The sequence below is a fragment of the Epargyreus clarus genome, unplaced genomic scaffold (genome assembly GCF_041222505.1).
Source record: "Epargyreus clarus isolate Ecla_fem2 unplaced genomic scaffold, WU_Ecla_fem_2.2 ptg000016l, whole genome shotgun sequence".
NCBI classification, from domain to species: domain Eukaryota; kingdom Metazoa; phylum Arthropoda; class Insecta; order Lepidoptera; family Hesperiidae; genus Epargyreus; species Epargyreus clarus.
Window position 1 is genome coordinate 4,440,755 of NW_027332224.1, and position 24,671 is coordinate 4,465,425.

The following is a 24,671-nucleotide window of genomic DNA, read 5'->3' on the forward strand; positions in this document are numbered from 1 at the left end:
ATATTTAGCGTAGGTGAATACAGTTACATTTTATACAAAAACATGTAAGTAGGGGTCCTTTGTAGTAATCGAAAAATCTTATGATAAAATTTGATGCTATTTTACTGTAAGTTACATAGTATTTTATTACAAAATCTTTCTTAAACTTCTAAAATAGCCACAGACTAGCTCATACCTCGGCATCGCCCGTGTTACACTACAACGATGTAATTAAACATTTAAATAGGCCACTGGCCGTACGCACATTACCGACTTACTTGCCACTGACTCATCGTCAATCGTGTATGCATTTTTGTAAAACAATAAGTATTTTAGACTGTACAACATATGGTAGAATATTTTGTGGATCGACTCCGGAGACATTACCACCTCAACTTTTGAAGGTGGTAGAACCGTGGGTGGTACGACTTCAGCGGCACCACTGCCGCCTGCCAAACCTATTACCTGTCTAATAACAGCAGTGTTAAGCGCGGCTGTGTTTACAACTGAGTAATTAGGGGAAGCAAGTCGCCTGTGGCCAACCTCAGGTTGTTGTGAAGACTAGTTGTCTGTGGGCGGCACTAGCTGTTAACTATCAAGTGGACTGCATACTCTTTTGGTACCTCATTCTTATAAAAAGTGGTTCAAAGGCCAACAAATAAAGCAAGAGACATACCAAATTAGTCTTTAAACGCTTTCTACACTCACAGCCCCACACTAGGATTCCCTGTGTCGTGGGTGCCATGGACACACACAGACAATATACACAATCACCCTGACCCAGAAACAGAAATCTAAATTCGTCATTTAGAAATCTGTCTGGCGGGGATCGAACCCGGGACCCTTTGTGCGTCAGACCGGTATGATGACCGCTCCGCCACGGGGGTCGTCGTCCCCAGGGTTATAGCAGCGCAACTTTATCAGGACGCAAATCCTACTTTGGATTTAATACATATTCCCATAATTATCAGATATACCGTCAGATGAACTGCATGCTCGTTTGTTACTTCAATTCCATAAAGATTTCGAGTAGTGCGCCAAAATTAATTACATTGTATCATAACCGCTATATTCTATTTGTTACTTGGTAACTTTTATTATTATCTATAACAATTGAGCATGAAATTTCATTTATGGTAACGGAATAACAATTTTTGACACGGTTATTTTATAACGAAACTGTTATATTTTTCGACAAAAATAACTGTTTTGACATCACTATTATAAATTTTGTATCTATATTTTTTGTGTATTATAATATTTCGAATACATAAAAATTAAGCCACGAGTCTTCAATTTAATATTCAATTTATATTCAAAATAAAAATAATAAAAAATAAGTATGTCAGTACCTAAATGTTTGTAGGTATTCAAAAATAATGTACGAAAAAAGTGTAGACCATAATGAGCTTTCAAATGAATCATCATTCAGAGTTTTGCAACAAAAATGTCGATTTCGAAAAATCAATAGTGTGAACAACCTTACTTTCTCAAACCAGCATCTCAGTTTAAATAAGCAGGTATTGATTTAAAAAGTAAACGCTGGCTGTATACAATTAATCATTGCGATTGGTACATGTCCACAATTTAAAATTAAACAGGCTTCAAATCGAAATCCGCATTTCCCGCGTAATCAGTACAATATTTGTTTTCAACAGATAAAGAAGTGATATCAGCCAACATTACAATCATTAGGAAACTCGCAACAAAATTAATGACAATTCGATAACAGTTCAAAAACAAGACGCGGTAAACATTTGACAGATACGTTAGATACGTAATACATCTGACCAGGCGTCCTGACCTACGCGTCTCTTATATAACCATCAATCCCTCAGAACATCATAGCTCATGTTAAATTGGTCGTGGCGTCAAGATGGCGCGGCGTGTTCGCGTGACGAAAACACCCGAAGTTCGCCGAACGCGTTCGTAAGTGGGTCACACGGATGCACGCACACATTGATCCCGGCACACGACAGCGCATCGTTGAGTGCGTAGTTCGGAAAGGTTTTTTACTTTCACACTACGCGAATATTCGCCGGCGAATGGCTAATAAAGAAATGCTTGTGTACATATTTTATTAGCATGCCGTTATTTTGTGTGTATTCGTATTCTACGCTGTTACCTTTCTCTAAAATCCTTGTAAACATATTTCACAAAACAAAAACTTAAAAAAGAAACAAAAATGTATTTAACATTTTTGAGATAACCAAAAAATGTTAATCTTGTGAAGTTAAGTAACTGTTAGTGTTTTTATCGTGTTATTGATTGTGACCTTGAAATGTTATCGGTCAAATTGAATAAAAACCACAGACTTGTTAATTTTATCATAGTGTATTAATTCAGTGTTACGTAAATATAGTATATGACTTCTTAATTTATAATTATAGCATAAAACACAAGCCTTTTTGGTTTCTATCTCTTTTTATAAGCTTTTCCATATAAAAAAACAATACATAAAAAACAACATAAAAAAAATGGCCAAAAATTTTCGACAATATCTGACGTATTTTTTTTATTACTTATGGAATTAAACTTGCGAAGACAGAAAAATATGTTTTAACTTCCAAAGGGTGTTTTAGGGTTTAAATATTTACAAAAGGCGTTCCAGCTTAGTCTTCAGAGGCTGCAAGGAATGTATAGTTGATCTTAGGAAGGAGTATGTTTGGTTAATTACAATATTTGTGTATGTGTTACATTATTATGACATGGAAAGATGTGTCCACACTAAGTGGCCTGCTTGTAGGTAAATTTTGTATAAATAATACTAATCTAAGTATTGCACAACAAATCCATAACCATCCATCCATAAAATGTAACGAAACAATACATAAGACCAACAATAAAGTCCACATTTTTTCTGTTTGTGTTATGCTCTGCCCTATTATGCTCTGTATTGATTAAGAATTTCAATATGTAATGGGTAGATGATACGCGGTTTCAAATTCTTTTTGCCGCTGGTTTATTGCTTTAAATCAAAACAAAGTCACATAATTGCGGATTATTTCAAATAGTTACATTTATATACTAATAACACCCGTGTTCGCAATTTCAAAGTTATTTTGAAATTGCGAACACCCTTCAATTTTATTTACGTACCGTAGAACCTTACATAGATATTAGCATCGCATGCTGAATACAAAATCTTAGTGCGTCTAACCTTAGACCAAAAATCATAGACTAACCTCGAACATATTGAATCGTGAATGAAAATCTCGAACAAAATATTGAATCGTGCTCATTTCTTGCGTAATACACGAATACACACATGCCGATTACATTCAGTAGATACAAAGAATCTCGGAGGTAGGTTGTTGTATGAAAACTGCTTGAAGATAGATAAATATTATTGCACACTTACAGTTGAATTTAAATAATAAGCAATATACACATTTCAAGCAGTATCCTATAGGTTTATCGTTAAGCAGCGATCTTTTCTAGACAACCTATGCAAGAAAAAGAAAAGGTTGCACAATATTCCAGATTTGCAACATTTACGAAGTCTGTGGTATTCAGTCGCATACTTGAAGCTGGAACCCTTCGTGGTTTAATTTCGGAGGCACCACTAAAACATCTATTTCTTCATAATACAGCAGTGTCAATGTGTGTGAATTCTATTTCAAAATAGAAAGAGCAGAACACGAGGCATTCCAACTTAGGATGGGGTAACAACGCATCGACCGATCAATCTTAGTTATCTGGGATTGATAACAGATGTTCATAGTATACAGCTTTCATGTACATGTACAGTCTCTTAATTATACCTAAATTATAAAAATAATACGATTTCTTGTAAGCTGTTCTACGAGGCGTTGTCTGTCCTTTTGATCTAAGTGTCCAACATAGGTTAGTACACCTATCTGCATAATTAGGCTCTGCGTTTAGGCCTAGGTAGATACTAATTTGGTCAATGTCGTATTTTTAATCACTTATACATACGGATTCGAACTGTCGGTGTTTGCGCGTTGAAATTCTTATGTCTTAAAGGTTTATGAATGCCTCATAAAAAAGCAGTACTGTTTAGTCAGGATAAATCAAAATACTTATTAAAGAGAGCCTAGTTGTATGAAACTCGGCCTCTCAATCGGAAGGTCCTAGGATCGAATTGTAGGCTTCCTAGCAAATTCCCCACCTGTTTTGTTCTGCGTACACGAAATTAATTATCTCTTAAAACGAAGGAAAACATTATGAGGAAACCAAACTACTGTCTTGCTCTACGGTAAGATACCTGGTGTAAGAAACCGTGGTGGTGTTTTATAGGGGGGGAGGCAACTTTTCCTCTTCGCGATGCCACGCTGTAGAACTCCAATGTGTAAGCTACTGTGCCTCCCTTCCTTAGCAACGCCCTCGGCCCTGTCGCTATTTAATTTTTAAATAAATCGACAAGGGCTGAAACAAAGCCCTCCAAAGCACGTAAGTGCGCATGTTAGCTAGCCATCATCATCCAACATAAACCGCACCCAACATTACTCAACTTTGTTACTATCCTCACGGGCCGCAGAACTATCGTTTAGCTAAGGTTAACTAAACCATAAAGGAAATTCTTGCTAAACATCTGTAGATGAGTCACTTGGGTATTGCCCATTAGTTTTACACTTTCTCTTTTAAAATATGCGATGTTTAAGTTATTTTGTCTCACTAATAGCATGTATACATCTATCTAATGGACACGGATCCTAAGTAAAACAGAATCTTCACTATATTTTATTTAACGTCGTAATCCGTGCGTTTTCGGTGTACATTTGCAACATAAAATAGTCGTGTCAAACGCGTCTTAAAATTAAAATAAAACTATAATAGATATAAAACGTGACGTCATTGAACGTAATGTCACGTGGTGTCACGTAGTAAAAATTGAATTGATGGCAAATGTTTATAAGTTTCGTATAATTGAGCAATCAAAACTTGAAATCAAGCTTGTTGAAAACTGTCACAAGATCAAGTGACATTTAAGAAATGTGAGCAATTTGAGCATTAGAAACATTAAAAAATATGACCATATGCTTCTAAAGGTAGATTTAAGTTTATCAGAGGTGTCACCCCTGATAACTAAGTTGGAACGTAAATAAGCGAAATTTTCTTACTACAGTTTTGCTTTAAAAATATGCCCTTTCATCCCTACCTTACCTTAAATTCCATAAAACACAACATGTTTTATCACTTAAGTTGAAACTTAGCTATTTACGTATACCTATAGTGATTATTATTTATCCTCATTTATTATTTTATTTCATGTAATCATTCTGTGTATTGCTTAATATGCAACTATGTCAAACATTAATTAAATTAATAAAACGAGATACACGTAATTAAACGTTTTATTAAGGATAGTTTAGTTAGTAACTTGAATATAACTAATTTATAGGGTTGTTAAATCATTATTAATCTTAAAGGTGGTGCTGTGAGGTTCTCTGACCATCAAGGCCACACTTCTGCCATATACCACGAATGTAGTCTCTCTTTGCTTTAGTTGTGGTAAACAAATTCACGTTTTCGAGTCATTTCTTTTTAGTCTTCACGAACACTGTGTGATCTATTAAAGGTTGGAGTCCCATCATTTTCGTTTCAGATTTCCATGAGCCACCACCCATTAAGATTGGATAGATTCTATTCATACATATATGTACATATGGTATAATTCTTAGCATAAGATTTTTTTCACATTCAAAAGTAAGTCAAGTAATCGTATTTTTGTAACAGTCAAGTTACAAAAATACGATTTTACGAATTTTACGATTTTTATTTTACGAATTCTGATTTTAAGATGAAAAAGAACAATCTCACATAATAGTGCTTATATCCTGATTCACCTTCAAGAAATCATCTCGACTCAACTATTACCGTAAAATACTTTTTATTTATTACGCACTAAAACAACCATAAAATTCGACGATTTTTCAACTCTTGACCAATTTAACTCTTTAATTAAAGCTTTTGACATTTAAATGTCGAAATTTCCAAATGCAAGTAATGTAAAAGTAATAATTAACTTTTTCAACGTTTTATTTCGGCATGTATCGATTAATTATTTTTACACAATTTGCAATATTGATATGTGTAAAAATAAATACAAATGTTTTCGTAGAACCTTTCATAAATTTGGTCTCATATTCCATATTCTAAGCTTTCAAAGTGTGGAAAGATTTGTTCCCAGCTGTGGGAAATATAACATTTGCAATCGAATACAACTTACATTACAAAATGTTTAATTTTATATTAGCGCTAACATAACCTTAAAAATAGACTGGGTTTAATTTGAGCTATTTTTTAAGCAAACGTAGCCAATACAATGAGTGAATTGGGATTACACTTATCCAAAATATTTATGGATCCATGGTAAAATTTGAAAAACGGTGCTGTCTGAACTGAGAATGGAAGGTCACTTATTATATGGTTGCAATAATACAAATGTATCTAATTTCCCTAAATCATTGTACCACGTTTTTGCCATTTAGTTGCCGCGATTAGGAATACTCTGCATGTTACAAAATCACACTAGAATAATGTGAAAATCATTAAGGTCCAAATTACATAATTAGTTAGTTCTTAAATATGTAAACATTATACCATTACTGTTCCAATGTTGAGTATAGTCTTCTTGCAAAATGAAGGGTTAGCAGGCTTAAAATGTCTTTATTAAAGGGGGTAAAACCCTTAATAGTTAATAGTCTGTACCCTTAATAGTCTGTGCAAGAGCACAGCAACGGTTGTAACTTATTATCAGGTATACTACAAGCTTATTTAACAAATAAACTTGGAAAGAAGATATTAGAAATGTATAGAAAATTAAAACTATTTTCAAATTGCTGATATACACTTTTGTATGTAAAGACGTAAAGTCGGATCATAAGTAGACTGAATCGTAACTGCAACGTACTTATCGTTTTACGATTCCAGTTACACTATTTACGATTTGGAATCAGGGCAACTTTAAAATACATGTCTTGTCCTGATATTTAGTTTCTGTCTAATAAATAGTAATGTTTGCAATTATTTCACTATTATATAAATACGCATAGTACCTTCCTTTCGCGCCTTCGTTCGCGTGAGCTTAGATACTCGTATGTTATCAATTTACTGTCCCACTTCTGGGCACGGCTCTCTATTCTAGAATGAGAGAGGAGAGAGGAGAATCAATTTATTATATGCACATAGCTTTGACAAATGATAGGCCTGGGGTAAATTTGAGTTATACATAATGGTCATTGTTCAGTTAAAGTAAAATGGAAAATTTTCGTGAAAGCCCACTAAGATATTAAAGTTTCGTTGTAATCTGTTAAATTATTTAACGATCTTATTTAAATCAACATCCATTTATAGATTACAAAATATTGTTTACTACTAGCCAATTGAGTGGCCACTGACGCATGGACCTGTAAATAACTCCAAATAAGACGAGAGTCCTACTTGAGGTCGAGAACAGATGTGTGGCTAATTCTTAGAACTAAGTTAGAATGTCATAAGTTTCCTTATGTTTTCCTTCACCATTAAAATGTGTGCTATTTTCAAATTAAATGAACTGGGATCAAACCCGCGGCATTTTATTATTAATATACAATTAATTAAACTCCCTGTCAAAAATTATCATAACTTGTAGTTTGCTTATGCCGGAATCGAACCCAACACTCCCCGTACAGATCACAGCATCACGCTGGAGATAAAAAGTGAAACCGAAACCTTCAAGAACAAATGCGAAATCTAATAATAGTTGCTAAAACCTGACCTACGACAAGTAGATATCGTGATTACGTAGAGTGACTAAGTATATAACATTGTTACTATGTAGTGGCAGGTTAGTTATACTATTTAGTGGTAGGTTAGTTATTTTACGTGACCACACGTTATATTAAGAACGGGACTGTTTTTTAGCTAGTCTCTCCTGGTGTCCTCGAGAACAAGTTGGAGATGTGAAAATGTCCCATTTTAGGAAAAATAAAAATGAAAAAATTATAAATAGAAAGACCATTTTTACTGAAATTGCAGAGATATACATTTCAAAATCTATTTACATTTCAAGAACTTTCATATCCGTATGCCGAGGGTAATGTTTTTCGAGCGTTTATCTTATATATAAAATTCTCGTGTCACAATGTTAGTTACCGTACTCCTCCGAAACGGCTTTACCGATTTTCACTAAATTTTATATGCATATTCAGTGGGTCTGAGAATCGGCTACTATCTATTTTTCATACCCTTAAGTGATAAGGGTTGTTCACCTTTAACATTTTTTTATTTATATGGCAACACAACATTTGCCGGGTCAGCTAGTACTTATGTATGTTTGTCTTATTCTTTAGCATGCCCTGTGGCCCAAAAGCTTGACGGTTTTTAAAATGATTTGTCATTGGATTCGTCTAAATTGTAGGAATTGGTGTATAGGCTATATTTTTACAAGCTGGGTCTTTTGGTTAAAATATTCTCCAGTTTCTCTGCCAAATTGCGGAGATATGTTATTTAAATAAAATGTTCCATAATATTCTATCCACTTGCCACATAATAAAACTTTATTATTAATCATCATAAGATTTTTTTACCCAACATTATTTTAGCAATCGTGTCCCATTTTAAAGTAACAAAATGGTTAGTACAATTATGCAGTGGCAGGTTAGTTACGTGATTCAATAGTAACTTTGTAATTTACTGTCTAAGCTATGAGAAGGAAAATTAATAAAATCTATCGTGACTCTGACTCTACTAAAGTGACATACCTCGTTTAATAGCAGTGCTGCTGTATTCTGCGTTGAAGGAAAGTAAACTTACATTGGGCGTTTCAACTTAGTCTTTAGGCAGGAGTACATATGGCCGACCGTATCTAGACACAGATAATAACATTTTTTGTAACGCTGTCTTCTGGAAGGTAGACTTACACGAGGCGTTCCAAATTAGTCTTTAGGTAGCAGTTTCAGTGGCCGATTTTAAGGAGGATATGAATGCTACTTAAGATTGATTACAGGTGTCCATGGATGGCCACCACTTACCATTAGATATGCTTCATGTATACATGGCTGTGCCATTGTAGTACTTTTTCTTTTTTAAGTACTTTAAGTTGGGGCATATTTGATACTTTGGCATTAAGTGCTGCATACAATGTTAGTTGTTAGTCTTCAATGGTGATAACTATGTTCATAAAGTTACGATGCTACGTAGCAGTGGCCACTTACTATCCGTTTCCTATACACGTGTAACATGCAAGTATTATAAGTGCTTCATACATGAGGAAAATCCCTTTAACTGTACCATTTATTTACAATTTTAGTTGACCAGGAAAATAGAACATAATATTGTAAGTTTATTTTTAATATAACTATTACAATTTAAGTTTATTTCTCCTATGTCTATTTTAACAAACGAACGCTGATACGATTTGAAGGACTAAAGTAGGAATATTTACACGAAACATTCTAACTTAGTCAGGAGACTTAACGTATTTGTAGGATTTTAAGTAGTACTGTAAAAATGTTTTAAGCTGATTACATATGTCCGTGAGGATTTTTAGGCGAGGAATTTACATATGGCGTTCCAACTTAGTCCTCACGGCAACATATCTGTAACCGACCTTATAGATTTAATCCTATCTGAAGTTGATTACAGATGTCCATGGGCGGTAATGACAGATAAATTTATACATAAGTCTTCGAATATCGTACAGTCATTATTGAAATAATTGCGCAAGTACAATGATAGTTATGTAGTGATACTGACTCATACAAAACACGAACCTAGCATTTATGCATACCTAGTACACACTACTTAATGTAACAGTGATTTTTATACCAGTTCATGCCGCGGATTCGCTTGTAATACACAAAAATAGACTTCTTAATGATTAAATCCACACATGTAAATAAAACTGAAGTGTTTGTCTGTTCAAAGAAGTTTTTGGATTTTTTACCCATTTTGACAGATTTAAGAGTGAATAAAGGGATTATAGGGAGTAAGATATATAAAATGTAACCTAGAAAACATTTCAGGATTATGCGTATTTTTCAAAAACCATGAACGCTTTTTGTGCCTAGTTATAAAAGCTATAAACTCTGCTTCTATTCAAGAAACATAATAATTACCGTCTCTCAAAGCGGTATAAATAAAAAATATTATATAAAGCGCCTTTTGCGCTAACCTTTCAGGCCGTCTAATCAACGAAATTTTAAACGGTGGTAGTGGAAAATTTAAAGCTACCCTTTTCAGCGCTTTAAAAAGTACTCATTAAGGTATGGAAGCCGCATTCCACAATTTCCACAAAAGATTAGGCCGCAGCGGTGTGTGTACGAAGTGAGCACGTGCCAACGCACACAGGTGTAGGACACACACGCGCGCGTCAGTGTGAGTAAGTGATGTAATGCTCGTTGACGCCTGGCAGACATTTTTTATGGACTCCTAGTAGTCTCTGACGCAACTTTTTTTATAACCGTACGAAGTTAGGTTGTATATATTGGTGTGTTGTCGCCATTTTGTTTTATTTTCCTTGATTTTTTTGACAGTTGGTTGGATTGCTCTACTGTAAGGGATCTGGGTTCTGTCCTCGGTGAAACAAGGCACATTAAAGTAGGCTAGGGTGTACATTTTCATTGCATATTTTTTATAAGATGTTTTCTTGTCTTTTTTGTGTTTACATAAATAAATAATTTGCTTTATGCGAACATATACGGATAGATGAATGTAGCAATTATGTGTTAATAGATGGCGTTTCAAATAATTTTATATATGGAAGTAGGTAAAAACATCCCATTTTCCTTAACAATAACTTTTTATTTATGCATTATGTGACATATTTATGTCATTCAAGTGGCAGTAGGTCATGCAATCTACCTATTGTTAAAGTCCAACCTTTAACGCCTATTATTAATAAGCAATCTATCCAATGTTTTGTGTCCAAAGATCGACATTTTTACAATATCTTCACAGGAATCGTCAAATTACGGTCTTTGGTAGGTAACAAATGAATAGATGGGTTATTAATAACGGACTTAAATGATCTTACATGCCTTAACGCGTATAAAATAACGTTTTTTTCATACATAAGAGATCAGATTCGGTTTATGACCTTTTGATGTATAATATTATATTATTTTATGATTCAATATTATTATAATTAATTAATATTTTTTGTCTTTTTCCAGGTAAGAATCATGGAATTCCAACCATACACGCGCCTAAAACAAGCCATGGTATAGTATGAAATACATTTATTATAAAAAAAGAAAAAAATCTATAAAAATAGATTTATCTGTTCCTTAATAACAAACAGGTAATGTAAGTATTATATACAACATTATATACGGAATAACAGATATTTGAAAAAATATTTGTAAAAAGAAAATTACAATACGTGGTTGACACTTGACGACAGATATATACCTACATTTCATTAAGTCGTATTTATAATATTTTAACTACCGAACAGATTTAAAAAAGGAATAATTTATTTTTAAACCGGTTATATATTTTACAATACGATTACGACACTTGACGACAAAAATGTATACACGTCGAAAAATTTGACGCCGTATGAACCGTTCCTTACGATGCACGTTCACTACATACAAACTTATGCGTATAACTGTAAAGCAAGGCTGCACACTAGCGTAACAAGGACAGGTCAACGCACTCGGTTGCCTTGCACGAGCGAGAGAAAGATATAAACGGATGCCAAAGAAAGAGGAGTTTGGTTATACGTCGCTCGCTTCCGCGCTTCAAATGCGATCTGCCGTGCGTGCGAGCGGGCCAGCGATATAGCGGCAGGAAGAGACGGCTATATAAATATTATGCCTGTTATTTCACTTCCTCCGTTGTGATGCAATAGCAATTTACAGTATATGCATCTATTTTAAGACAAAGCTTAATAAAATTATTATTTAGGCTCTTATGATTAACAATGTGTACAATGTTTTATTACTATTACCCAATTTCAATTAAGATCTGAAGTTATAATCGTTATTCAACTCGATATTGTAATGTCCGACATTTTCTTTTTATTGCCGTAAAAATTGGCGCGAAATGTACTTTGATCATTTGTCAATCTTTAAATCGTAATGTCTACATAAATCTTTGTATTAATACGTCAAAAATGTGTTGAAGTTGTAAATAAACCGTTGAAACTCAAACAACACATAAATCATAACGCAATTAGATAACAACGCCATCTATTAACGGATAGCGGAACTATATATAGCGACGCCGCTATCGCGTGTCCTCATTTTTGTGGTGAATTCTCATTACAATCGACTCATTACAACTCGCGAGAGAATCCCACAAGCAAATATAATGTTTGTCCTTTAATTTCGAGGAAAATCGATTAAAAAAGAACTCGGTACGCGTGCCCTAGTTCCAATTCCGCGGAAAATATAGTGTCTTTTGTGGAGTTTTCTGCCTACTACAGAGTGGAAAAAACAAGTAGGCAAGACGTGCCAAACCTAGAGTCAATGAACCTCCTCAAAAAGCTGGCAGCTGCACCGCACCACGAAAATAAACTTTAAAACCGCGCTGCAGCGTATAAAACCACTCTTTCCTTATTCCTAGAGAGGGACCGTTTTGAAAAATACATCCGAGCGCTTAAGACCTTTCGCCACTGCGCCGAAAAATGTAAAGGCACGCACACACTAATGCGTCCACACGTTATAGGCTCAAAGACGCAGAGGTAGTGGTGATTGTGTACAAAGAAAGTACGTATGAGCTTTCCCTGTGTTGAGTTACACAATCTCGGTGCTCTCTTTCCGTTATACGGTGAAGTGCCGTTGTCTCGTTCCCGCATACTGTTATGTAATAACGGTTGTTGTGATTTAGCCGCGTAACATTTTTCTTGGACCGCTATGTCGTTGCTACGGTACGATTTTTTTCGATCTCCCATTTAAGATTCGCGATAATAGTTTAATGGCGAGCCCGTTATTTTGTTTCGTCGGCCGGTGCAAAGTTGAAAAGGTTGGAATTTTTTTTAAGAAAACTTTCAGTTGCATTTTCGGAAAGGGAAATCAAGAACTAAAATAAACTAGTCTATAAATAGCACATGTGCCTGTCAAATCGTGTTGCACCTCCCAATACATGCAGTCGTGTACGTATAGGCTGAGTGCGGCTGTGTGCGTGCGTGCGGTGGTGTGCTCTACACCCGTTCATTTCCTATTAGTTCCCCCGATGGCCCGCTTGCAACACCGGTGTGAGCGGGTCCTTACGAATTCGGCGCGTATTTCGAATTTCGAATTTATTTTTTTTCAGTGCAAAGTTGCCAGTGTTTGTGTTGTGTAGTGCACAATAAAATGGATATGTTTTGAAGGTTTGTTACGTTCGGTTTTCACAACTCCGACGCTGGAAAGTGGGTTCAAGTGATGTAACTCGTTACATTATTATAAACGTCTGTACTTTCTTTAATTTAATGACACGCTTGTATATTCTTAATTGGTTAATTAGCGACTTGGCTCACGAATTTCGGGTCGTCGTTTAGCACCGGCTTAAAATAAAGAGATTTATGAGAAAATTATACGGATGCGTTAACGAATAATTTTTAATTTTAAGTGAAATTTACGTGAAAAAATACAATTAATTTTAATATCTCATTAATTTTACTTTCGTATGAATGAAATAAGACTTTCTAATATTTAAATGTTTTTGAAAAATTTATACTTCCAGAAGCGATTAAAATAAAAATAAACAAAATTAAAAAAAGAAAATTCTGAATTAATAATGTATTATAAAAACATTTTGAAATTTGTACAACTATTAATATAAATGTGTTCATAAAGTAATACGGATAAATAAATTGTCATAATTTATTTATAAGCAATAAGTAATATATAAAATTTTCTTCATTTTTTGTAACTCACTAACCCATACATTGTACGTAATCTAGGTATTAAACTTACGTAGGTATTAAAAAAAAAGTTAAAATTACTTTCTTTTACTCTTTAAGTATATTTTATTATCAAAATGACTCTTACTTCTTAGTATATTTTTATAATTGAGTATAAAAAACATATAACCTATATTATGACGTCATAATTGACCACTGAAGACCATCAACTGATCCTAAGGTACTAGGCGCACATAAATTCATATAAGGTATTCCTTACAAAATTTAGGTCATCTTTTACAAGTAAAACCCGCGGCAAAACATAGTTTCTAACGTTACTGACACGCCCTCATACCACAGATAATAAAGATAAGCATTTTATTGATTTTGTGTACAAATAGTTTATTTTATCTATATTTTAAAAAGTAAACTTGTTTATCTATTGTGGTTTTGAGTAACATAACATATAAACTTCATATCTTTATTTATTTCTATTAAAAACATATTATGAAATAGCGTTATTTTAATATTATAAATAAATGAAAAGTAGATATTTTCTGCTTAATAACAGCAGTGTTACGCTGCTGTGTTCTGGTTTGAAGTGTGGTAAGGGAGACATACTTTTCTGAGGCGTTCCAGCTTAGTCCTCAGGGGTAACGCATCTGTGGCCGACCTCAGGTAGGAATCTAATCCTATCTGGGGTTGATTACAGATGTCCATGGACGGCAGCCTTACCTTCAAATGGACTGCATGCATCATACGCTACTTCTATATTAAGTAGTATTTTGAAAAAAAAAACAAAAATCTGACTCCGTAAAAATATAGAACTCCCTAGAAGAAATATATAAAACTCCCATAATTTAGACGAATCCAACGGCACCTTTTTTTAAAGTCAAGTCGTTTGTATGCCAAAGAATGGAAAAAACTTTACCTTCCATTCGGGTAAAATTAAAACCATGTGGTATTGAACCCACCGCGATAGATATCTCTATCGTGGTTTCCATGTATAGATAAAGAATTCTACCGAAGTGGTTACAGTGTATGACAACTTAAACAAACCATACTGACGTGTAATGCGATTATTTTTAGGGTTCCGTAACCAAAGGGTAAAAACGGAACTTCAAATATTTTTAAACTATATTTGTACTATTACAATAGTACAAAACCGAGTTCATTTCATAAGGGGACCGATCCTCTGTCCTGCTCTACCTCGTTTAAACAGAAAGAGAGCAACAATAGATTGTTTAATGTAATAAAAGATGACCTATTTTCAACCACGTTGCTTGGAATTCATTTCCCCTCTTATTCTGTAGGAGAGAAATGTTTTGGTTTAATGATGATCATTACTGTCCCACTGCTGGGCGTAATAAATACTTAAGTCCTACACTATATTCTTCCAATATTCTTTTTTGCCGTGTACATGTAAAATTTGGATGTCCTCCTGAGGTATTCCCTAAGCGCTATGACACGGGCTCTTCAAAAAAGGTGCGAAAAGAGCTCTTCTCCAAAACCGGCGATGCATTGGTGACTCCTCTGGTGTTGGTGACTGCTTTACCGTTAGGCACTGTTCTGTACGGTTCTGCCTTATCGTTAGGTACAAATATAAAAAAAACTTCCGGTCGTAGTCCACCCATTACTGTCCCATTGCTGGGCATATGTCTTCACTTTTTTTTTCTTTTGATGCGCGTGGCGGAGCGGTCACCATACCGGTCTGACGCGCAAAAGGTCCCGGGTTTTATCCCCGGCCAAACAGACATTTCTAAATGAATTTAGATATCGGTTCTGGGTCTGGGTGTTTGTATTCGTCTTTGTGTGTGTGAGGTACAGGGTATCCTAGTGTGAGGCTGTGAGTGTAGAAAGTCGTCAAGAACGTCTTTTCTCAAAGTAAACAAACTGGTCAACTGCGGATAGGAAAATACATTTTTGATATTTTTCTAATTTTCAGGAACATACATTTTCTTTACATATTTTCCTTCACTGTCAACGCAAATGATAATTTGTAATACGCACATAAGTTTGACAAATCACATGTGCCTGATTCAAACCTTTGACCCCTGAGAGAACATATTTAAACTACTAGACTGTGACTACTATTAATACTACTACTAGGTACATTAAAAAAAATAATAACGCGCCTACCAAGTACATATAGAAAAAAATCTTGGTCTTCTTGTTTTTACTGCATGTTTTTGGAACGGCTTGACCAATTTTGACGGGTCTTTCACTAAACGATAGAGGACATTATAGAGAATAAAATGATATATATATCAAATATAAAATATTTAGGGTACCGTCGTCTAAACCAAAAAACCGCGCAAGAACGCACGCGGAAATCGTAACACAAATTCTTTACTTCTAACAATAAAGTATTAAACTATGACCCCCAACTTGACTCACATGTAGGTCAGAGGTCACGACACGTTTTGGGCTAGCTCGTCTGACCTTGGTGAGGTTAGGGTCATGAATTTGCGACCTAGATTGTTCGCGGAAGCTCGGAATGGGGGTCAATCTTTCGGTAACTTTTGTATTAATTACACATTTAATTTAAGAAAGTTTTTCATTATATAAGAATAGCAGATGAGTATTCAGTCTAACTCGTAAGTGGCTACTGCTGTGGACATCTGTAATCAATCCCAGATAGGATTAGATTTCAATTCTGAAGTCCACTACACATGCGCCGCTATCCCTAAGGACTGAGCTGGAAGGCCTCAGATAAGTATGTCTCCCTTGCCACACCCTTCTATCCTTTGCCTACCGAAGATCGACTTTTCATTTATATACTAGAGATTGACATTTCGATCGTTCATAAATCGGATAGATCGATTATTAATAACGGGTAAAGCTAACTGTAACACAAAATACACTAAAAATAAACAACAACTGTAGTCAAAGTATGAGTTTTTACGTTTTTACAAAAAGACTCATACATTTCCATTTCCATAGCGGACTGTATCAGAACTGATAGGAAATGTATGGAAAATACGTAAACACATACAAAAACAGTCATTTTTGTAAATACGTAAAAACTCATACTAAGCTAAAGCAGACAAACTAATTCCAACGTAGCATTACGAAATACTTAGTAAACAAAATGCCTATTACAAGCCGCCATTGTGGTTGCGTAACGCACGTGAGCTGTGTTCACACACGTTGTGCGAGTGCTTAGGTGTTTGGCTCGGTAGAGGGGACCGAGGATCGAATTTAAATAAATAATAGTTAAAACAACTAAAAAAACACACCTTTATTGCTAATATTAAAACTAGAATATATTTTTTAAAGACAAAGGGTTTAAGAGTAAAGAGTTTCAAATCAGAGTAATAAATATAGTTCAAAAAATTAAAAACGCTTTTATGACAAAATCAACTAAAAAGTAGAAAATAATTTTGAATCTAGGAATCAATTAAGGAACAGTAAATAGTATAATTGTGGAAAAAGTGTGGGGTGCTTTTCGAAAACTGATAAGTGGAGCACCCCACTTTGAAATCGATTTTTACCCACATTGAACAGTCCGATTAATTTAAAATTTTGAACAATTATCAAGAACCGATGACAATTTCACAATTTTAATAATTTTATCCCATTTTCTTCATTAGGATCGTCAGGAATCAGGATTAACGAAATTCCTGGTGCGATTTTAGCGTGGTTTTTAGTTTTTAAACTATAATTATTTCTATTTAAATACGAGTAATGCGTCATAAGAAAGAATTTATCGCCATATATATTTAAAATAAAAAAAATAATGTACAAAACATTATTTATTTACAATATTTAAACTAAAACTACTAAGATTAACACAAAAATTTTATAAATAAAATAAATGAGCTAAATCGCTGCCCCGAGGAAAATGTGAGTGAGAAAAAATCAATCAATCAATTACATGAATATCAATCACTAATACTCATATATTATTTATTGGTTATGTTACGCAGTCGTGTGCCCTACACCCAATTTAAGATCCCCAGTTGCGTAAGAAATTGGGCAGAAGGGTCCCTTTGTGCACGAGCTGTCCTTGAAGCCCATTGAGGTCCAAAGGAGTAAATTCTTTAGTGGGTCCCTTCGGTTGAACTCGAAAATATTCTGTACCAAATACTTTGCTATTTTTTCTAATAACACAAAATTAGTTTTTATTTTGTGCTAATAAGGTGGTAGAACTCTTTCTGGTTCGACTCCGGCGGCACCACCGCCGCACCTATTTCTGTTAAAACAGCAGTGTTAAGCGCTGCTGTGTTCTGGCACAAAATAAAAAGGAATTTTGTGGTTCTGGATTGGGTGCGGTAAGGGAGACTTTTCCGAGGCGTTCCAACTTAGTCCTCAAGGGTAGCAACATCTGTGCTCGATCTCAGGTAGGAATCTAATCCTATCTAAGGTTAATTACAGATGTTCATGCGGCAGTGGTTGCTTACCATCAGGTGCTTTGTCGCATGCTACTTATATATTATAGAAAAAAATATGTTTCTATTTATAAAAATACATGAAAAGACGCTTTCTACACTTACAGTCCCACTGTAGGATTTCCTGTGACGTGGGTACCATGGACACACACAAAGACGAATACACAAACACCTACAGCAAGAACAGTTACCCAAATTCAACATTTATATGTCTAGCCGGGGATCGAACCTGGAACCCTTTACGTCATATCGGTATGGTACCACCGCCACGAAAATCGTAAAACGACTACCATTTGTAAATAATTCAATCGCCGTCAATATTACGTATATACCAATTACATCGATATGTATTCCTTAATCCACTAATTGTAACGTAATGCTCTGTAACGTAATACGTATTGTAACGCGTTCATAAAGTGTAATCTTAGGAAATATTGTAACTATTTAAGAATCTTATATATAAAATTCTCGTGTCACAATGTTGGTTCCCGTGCTCCTTCGAAACGGCTTTACCGATTTTCACTAAATTTTATATGCATATTCAGTAGGTCTGAGAATCGGCTACTATCTATTTTTCATACCCCTAAGTGATAAGGGTTGTTCATCCTGAACATTTTTATTTATATGGCAACACAACGTTTGCCGGGTCCGTTAGTAAATATGTAAAATAAATAACCTATATTTTGTAATAAAACATATAATTGATCTTAAATTGTAAAAAGACTCTTAACTATGAAATAGGTTGTAATACATTATTATTAAAACCCATTTTGAAGAAACATTATTTTAATAATTTACTAGCTGACCCAGCAAACTTTGTACCGCCTCAGAATCTATTTATGAGATATATTTCATATTTACTCACCTTTAAACCTTCCCTGGACATCAACAAATTCTAAACTAAAATTATCCAAATCGGTCCAGCCGTTCTCGAGTTTTAGCGAGACTAACGAACAGCAATTGTTTTTTATATATATAGATTAATAGAAAATATTGTCTAAAAAGTGTTTGAAATCTATTAATCCACAGTTGGCCAGCGTGATGGACTATTGCCCAAACCCCACACTCTAAAAAGACACTTATTCCCAGCAGTGGGACTACAACGCATTGATAGTAAGGACGAAATGGTAAATAAACCCAATGACCCAGATACTAAAGAGTTCAGCTTAAAAATACCGCTAAGGACACCTACTGCCATCTGTTGGGCAATAGCGGAACTAAACATTGCAGCATTCGACGAATACTTCAAATTACTACGATTTTCGCATATATTTTTATGCAAACACATAAATTATATATCTACAACTCATATAACTGATGTATTTAATATTTTGTGTAATATTTTACGCATAATTTTTAGTCTCGTGTTTGTAGTTTCTTCTTTCCGCCACAAGATGGCGTTGTACCCCGCCCAGTACTGTGCCAGCGACCTCACTGACGCATTATGTCATTTTTTATTGACGTGTAAGCCTCTTTTTCTATTACTTGCGATAAAAGAATGAATAAGAAAAAGGAAATTGTATTTCTCTTGCTAAATAGTTTGATTCTAACCTGCGTTTCTAATATAAATGAATAATACAGACTTTCTTAATAATTTGACCAAGTTTTACAATTGGTATGATATGTTTGATATTTCTTGGGTAGAAAATAGATTAAAATAAAAAAAAAAAGATAATATATTACACTAGCTGACCCGGCAAACGTTGTGTTGGCAAATAAATAAAAACATGTTAAGGGTGAGCAACCCTTATCACTTAGGGGTATGAAAAATAGATAGTAGCCGATTCTCAGACCTACCGAATATGCATATAAAATTTGGTGAAAACCGGTAAAACCGTTTCGGAGGAGTACGGTAACTAACATTGTGACACGAGAATTTTATATGTAAGATTTAGATGGTGTTACGACGAATAACTTAATTAATACGAAACTTAGTAAAATAATTTACTTTACTTTCTTTTTGAAGTTTTACGCATTATTAGAAACTGTTAGAAAATTATGAACAATTATCACATACAGGATTTTAATAATTCTGTCCCATTCTTCTTATCAGGATCGTCAGGATAACCGATTACCCTTGAGCGATTTTAGTATGGTTTTTAGTTTTTTTTTTAACTATAACATTATTTCTATTTAAAATAATAATATAGTTAATCGCCTGTTATACAGCAAGGCTTTTACCTGCATCGCTAATCGTGCGATGACCTATCGTAATGTTTTTCCTCTCATGTAATTACCTATTAATACTTCTTGCCTACGTAATTGTTTTTATGTTTCCTTGCTTGGACAGAGGGCGTTCGCATCTTACATACATAATGTTATGAGTAGCAAACCAGCGTGCAGTTCACCTGGTGGTGGCTTGCCGCTCATGGACCAGGGGACCTACCACCATCTTTTAAAAACCATCATAATTCAGGAAAGTTTTATTTCCTCCTTAAAACAGTAAAATATTCCGTCATACACAGTTGAATAAACTTAAACCCTTATTAATTTTTCGCTTATCCATAGTATAAAACCAACTGAAATTGTCATATTTTGCTTAAAAAGTTAAATTTCCTGCAAATAAGTAAAAGTATGATTAAAATAATATTGTGTTACGTGACCACACAACATTAATGTTTTATTTAGTCAAAATATTCTCTGAAAAAACTTAACCAATTTTCATCGGACTTTCACCCAACGATAGGCGACTTAACTGGGAACATGTTAATCTAAATTACAACTCAAAACTATTCAGGGTTCGTACGTAAAATCAAAAAACCGTACATTAATCCCCATGTATAAATAACTGTACACGTTCCAGGTATTGTAAAAAGTTATTGTAGATTGAGTTTAGATGTCTGCCTGATAGTCATCTAATTTATGCTTAGTACATGAGTTATTGCTTCGGGCGATCACAATTGTATATACAGGATGATGTTTAAAATAAAATAATTGATTGCACAACTTAATACGTTAATTACATTTAATACGTAATTTGAGACTACTTTTTAGCAACAATTATTATTAAATAATTCGTATATTTTATATACTCATTTTGGGTTACACATTTTTTCATCTAGGACTGTATGACAGCAGAGTAATGCTTATACGAGGTAATGCCCCTGTGGTCCATCTCAGTCAGATTAGATTTTACCTAAGGTCGGATACAGATGCGCCGCTATCTCTGGACTAAGCTGGAATGCCTCGGAAAAGTATGTCTCCCTTACCACACAAGTCAAACCAGAATACAGCAGCGCTTAACATTGCTGATATAACATAAATAGGTGTGGCGGTGGTCCCGTCGGATCGAACCACAGAGGGTTCAACCTATTTGAATTTATATTAGAACCATACCACTCAGAATCGAACCCAAGACTAGCGTTTTTTGAACACCCTGTACAAACATTAGGCACCAAACAATCAATCAATAACAATTGTAAAAAACGAAACCTCCTACAATTAATCATTGGATATACTGAATAGGAATTGAAATTCATTAAAGCTACTTAAAGCTTACGAAATGTGTGCTCATGTGTATGACAAATAGATTTTTTGTGCATGACAAATTATTTTTTGGCAGAAGCTGGGTGGGTAGAAATATTTTGAAAGTTATATCAGTGGTTAATTAAATAATATTGATGATTTATTAAAAATTGAAATATTTGAAGTTACAGATTACGTATGTAAAAGAAAAGTAATAAAAAAACATGATGATTTTTTTGAAAATTTCCAATTTTCGGGTATGAAATTTGAAATTAAAATTTGTATATGAAATCGGATAATTTTTACCCATACTTTTATCTTTAAACAAGGAATATGAAAGGTCAAATAGTACCTGTATAGTAATGGTACCTATATATATGTATAGAAGTGATAGCCCTAGGTAGAAACTCGGGGTCACGGTCGGAGTTCCGAGATTCGACTCCCAGGCCCGTACCTCGCATTGTTGAAAGTTATGTGCATTAAAAATTAGGAATTAAAAATTAATTATTACTTGTTTAAACGGTGACAAAAACAACGTGATGAAACATGTATGCGCGAGAGCGTAAAAAAAGTTCTCAAGGGTATAAAGTCTACCGCGCTTGGCCAGCGTGGTGGACTATGGCCTAAACTTCTATCACACTAAAAAGACCCGTGCCCAGCAGTGGGATAATAATAGGTAGACAACCACAGCATTGCTGTGTTCTGGTTTGAAGGGTGTGGTAAGGGAGACAGACTTTTCCGAGGCGTTCCAGCTTAGTCCTCAGGGGTAGCGGCATCTGTGAAACCTCCGTGAATCTAATCTTGTCGGAGGTTGATTACAGATGTCCATAGATGTTGATGGTAGTTGCCTACCCTCAGATGAACTGCATGCTCTGCTACTCCTATATTTAAAAAAATACGTAACAAAAAACTAAAAATATAAATAATAAACAATTCTTCTTTTCTTATAAATTCACTTTTCTTATAAATCAATTAATCATTACTCATCATAAATATGAATAACAAAGCAACATTATCCTTTTACAATTACAAAGCAAATTACAATAATATCGCGTTTCGATACAAAAAGAAAAATATAATGCGTCATAAGCTCGTAATGAAAGATAAGACCAGACACGGGGTCGTTCACCTCAGTTTGGCAATCGAATGAACTTTAGTACAAGCTGCTCGATACAAGATGGCGTTGGTTACGATGCGTAATTCTTATTTTGAATGGCGTTTATTTTTAAAATAAATTGTCGTTTTATTTTTGTATTTATTTTAAAAATAACTAAAAAAATATGCTCATGATTTAGAAGAATTGATTGTTCATTGTTCTATATTTATTATGAAAAGAATATTTTGGTTTGAAGTTAAATTTACCTTCTAGACTAGAAGGTATTAGGAAATCTAGAATAATTTTCGTTCTTATTTTGAGGCACCGCGGTAAAATTTAACTCAATATACATTATTCAGATTCATTAATTTAATATGCTATTTTCGTTTTAAGATGTGGAAAACCATATTATTATAAATTTGGAAAATCTGTCAAGAATTCAATAGTTTAACTAGAAATCATAAATACTCTATTAAATTTCTCTACTTTTGTGTCCCTACACCCACATTCCTAAAAATATCTAGAAAAATATAACATGGGGCTCTTAAAAAATCCAAGCTCTCCTTTAAAGTCAGCGGTATTGCAGATTCTGATGTTGCAAATGTTGAAGCAATATTGACTAATTTCAACAGTTTAAGAGCCTTAACATTCACTTAAACTTAACAGTATACTTAACTCTGAACATCTTGTAGGTATAGAAAACTCAACACGGATTAAATGAAAAGTGCGTTCAATTTACTCAGCAAATCGAAATTGCGTAAGTCAACTTTTTAATATTTCAATCATAAATTTAATATGCACATACCACACTTTTATGTTGCGTCATTTTGTAACGTGAAGAAAATAATTTTGTACAGCGACTGTGTAATATTGAACTTAGTCAGCGATTTTGTGGAGTACAAAGACTGTAGAAGAAATAGATGGAGCTTAGAATTTACTGGCGCATAAAATAGAAACCGAAGTGAACCTTTTTTATAATATAGAAGAAGCAAATGAGAAAGCATTCCACATGATGATAAGTAGTCTCTAAATATTTTGCGATTTAAATATTTGCCTATTTAAAATTGGCCACATATGTGTTACAGGCTTAACGTGTAGGGTTGAAACGTAGCCCTTATATTGTCCTTAAGGCTCATTGTCTCATAATGTGTCGTGACTTCATAATTGTAAGTAAGTAAAGTAGCAAATTCTTAAATTATGAATTACTTTTGATTACTTAATAATACTACATATTTAAGGATTTAAAACTCAGTATTCAAATTACTCGTAAATCAACAAATCATTTTTTTAATTCCAAATAGATTCCTTACAGAGCACTTTTTGAATGTCATTACATCTACCACCACTTCACAAGGTGTTTCGTTATGGAGAAGAAGCGGCGACAGAGACTAAATAACACACATCTTTAAAAAAAAAGTTATTTACAATGGTAAACTTAACCTAATGGTACATGTGGAGCTGGAGCTACTTCAGACCACACCATTTTAACAGTCAAATAATCACTTTTTTTACATAGCGTTTCATTAACGACACGTTTAAACTTTTTAATTGTTCTTCTTATCCTAAATATTAAAAATAGAATGTCCAAATACCATATTTCTAATTTTGTATTACTTTATTAGCCTTTTTATAGCTCCATCTGTTAACTTTCGATAATTGAAAACGTTTTTAAAAATAAGAATGACCGCGCCAAGCAAACGTAGGTTTCAATTAAATTATTGTTATGTCCGTACAGTTACCTCCAAAAATAGACAATTACACACATAATCGCTCCGCGTACAGTTCGTTAACCTTTTATATGACCTTTAGTTCCGCTATTGGATAACAGATGGCGTTGTACGGACATGGTATGTCTAGGTGTCAATTGAGTGCAATGATCCTTCGCCGGTTATGTACCTTTTGATCAAGTGTTTTGTAAAAAAATATAGCGGACGAGATGAAAGTGTCATTTCTGATGCCT

At 34.1% G+C, this 24,671-nt stretch overlaps 1 protein-coding gene across 13 annotated transcripts in view; it reads left to right on the forward strand.

Moving 5' to 3' along the window:
* The window catches only part of Hr3 (nuclear hormone receptor 3 ROR-beta), a 165,977-nt gene that overhangs the window by 73,319 nt on the left and 67,987 nt on the right, over nt 1-24,671 (forward strand). For 2 of the 13 annotated variants that reach the window (XM_073081705.1, XM_073081707.1), the window contains exon 1: nt 13,078-13,246. The exons of 8 other annotated variants lie outside the window; for them this stretch is intronic. The gene's annotated coding sequence lies outside the window, so the exon portion shown is untranslated. Of the gene's footprint in view, nt 1-13,073; nt 13,247-24,671 lie in introns of those variants that run through there. 3 more of the 13 variants (XM_073081716.1, XM_073081703.1, XM_073081717.1) reach the window with 3 other exon arrangements.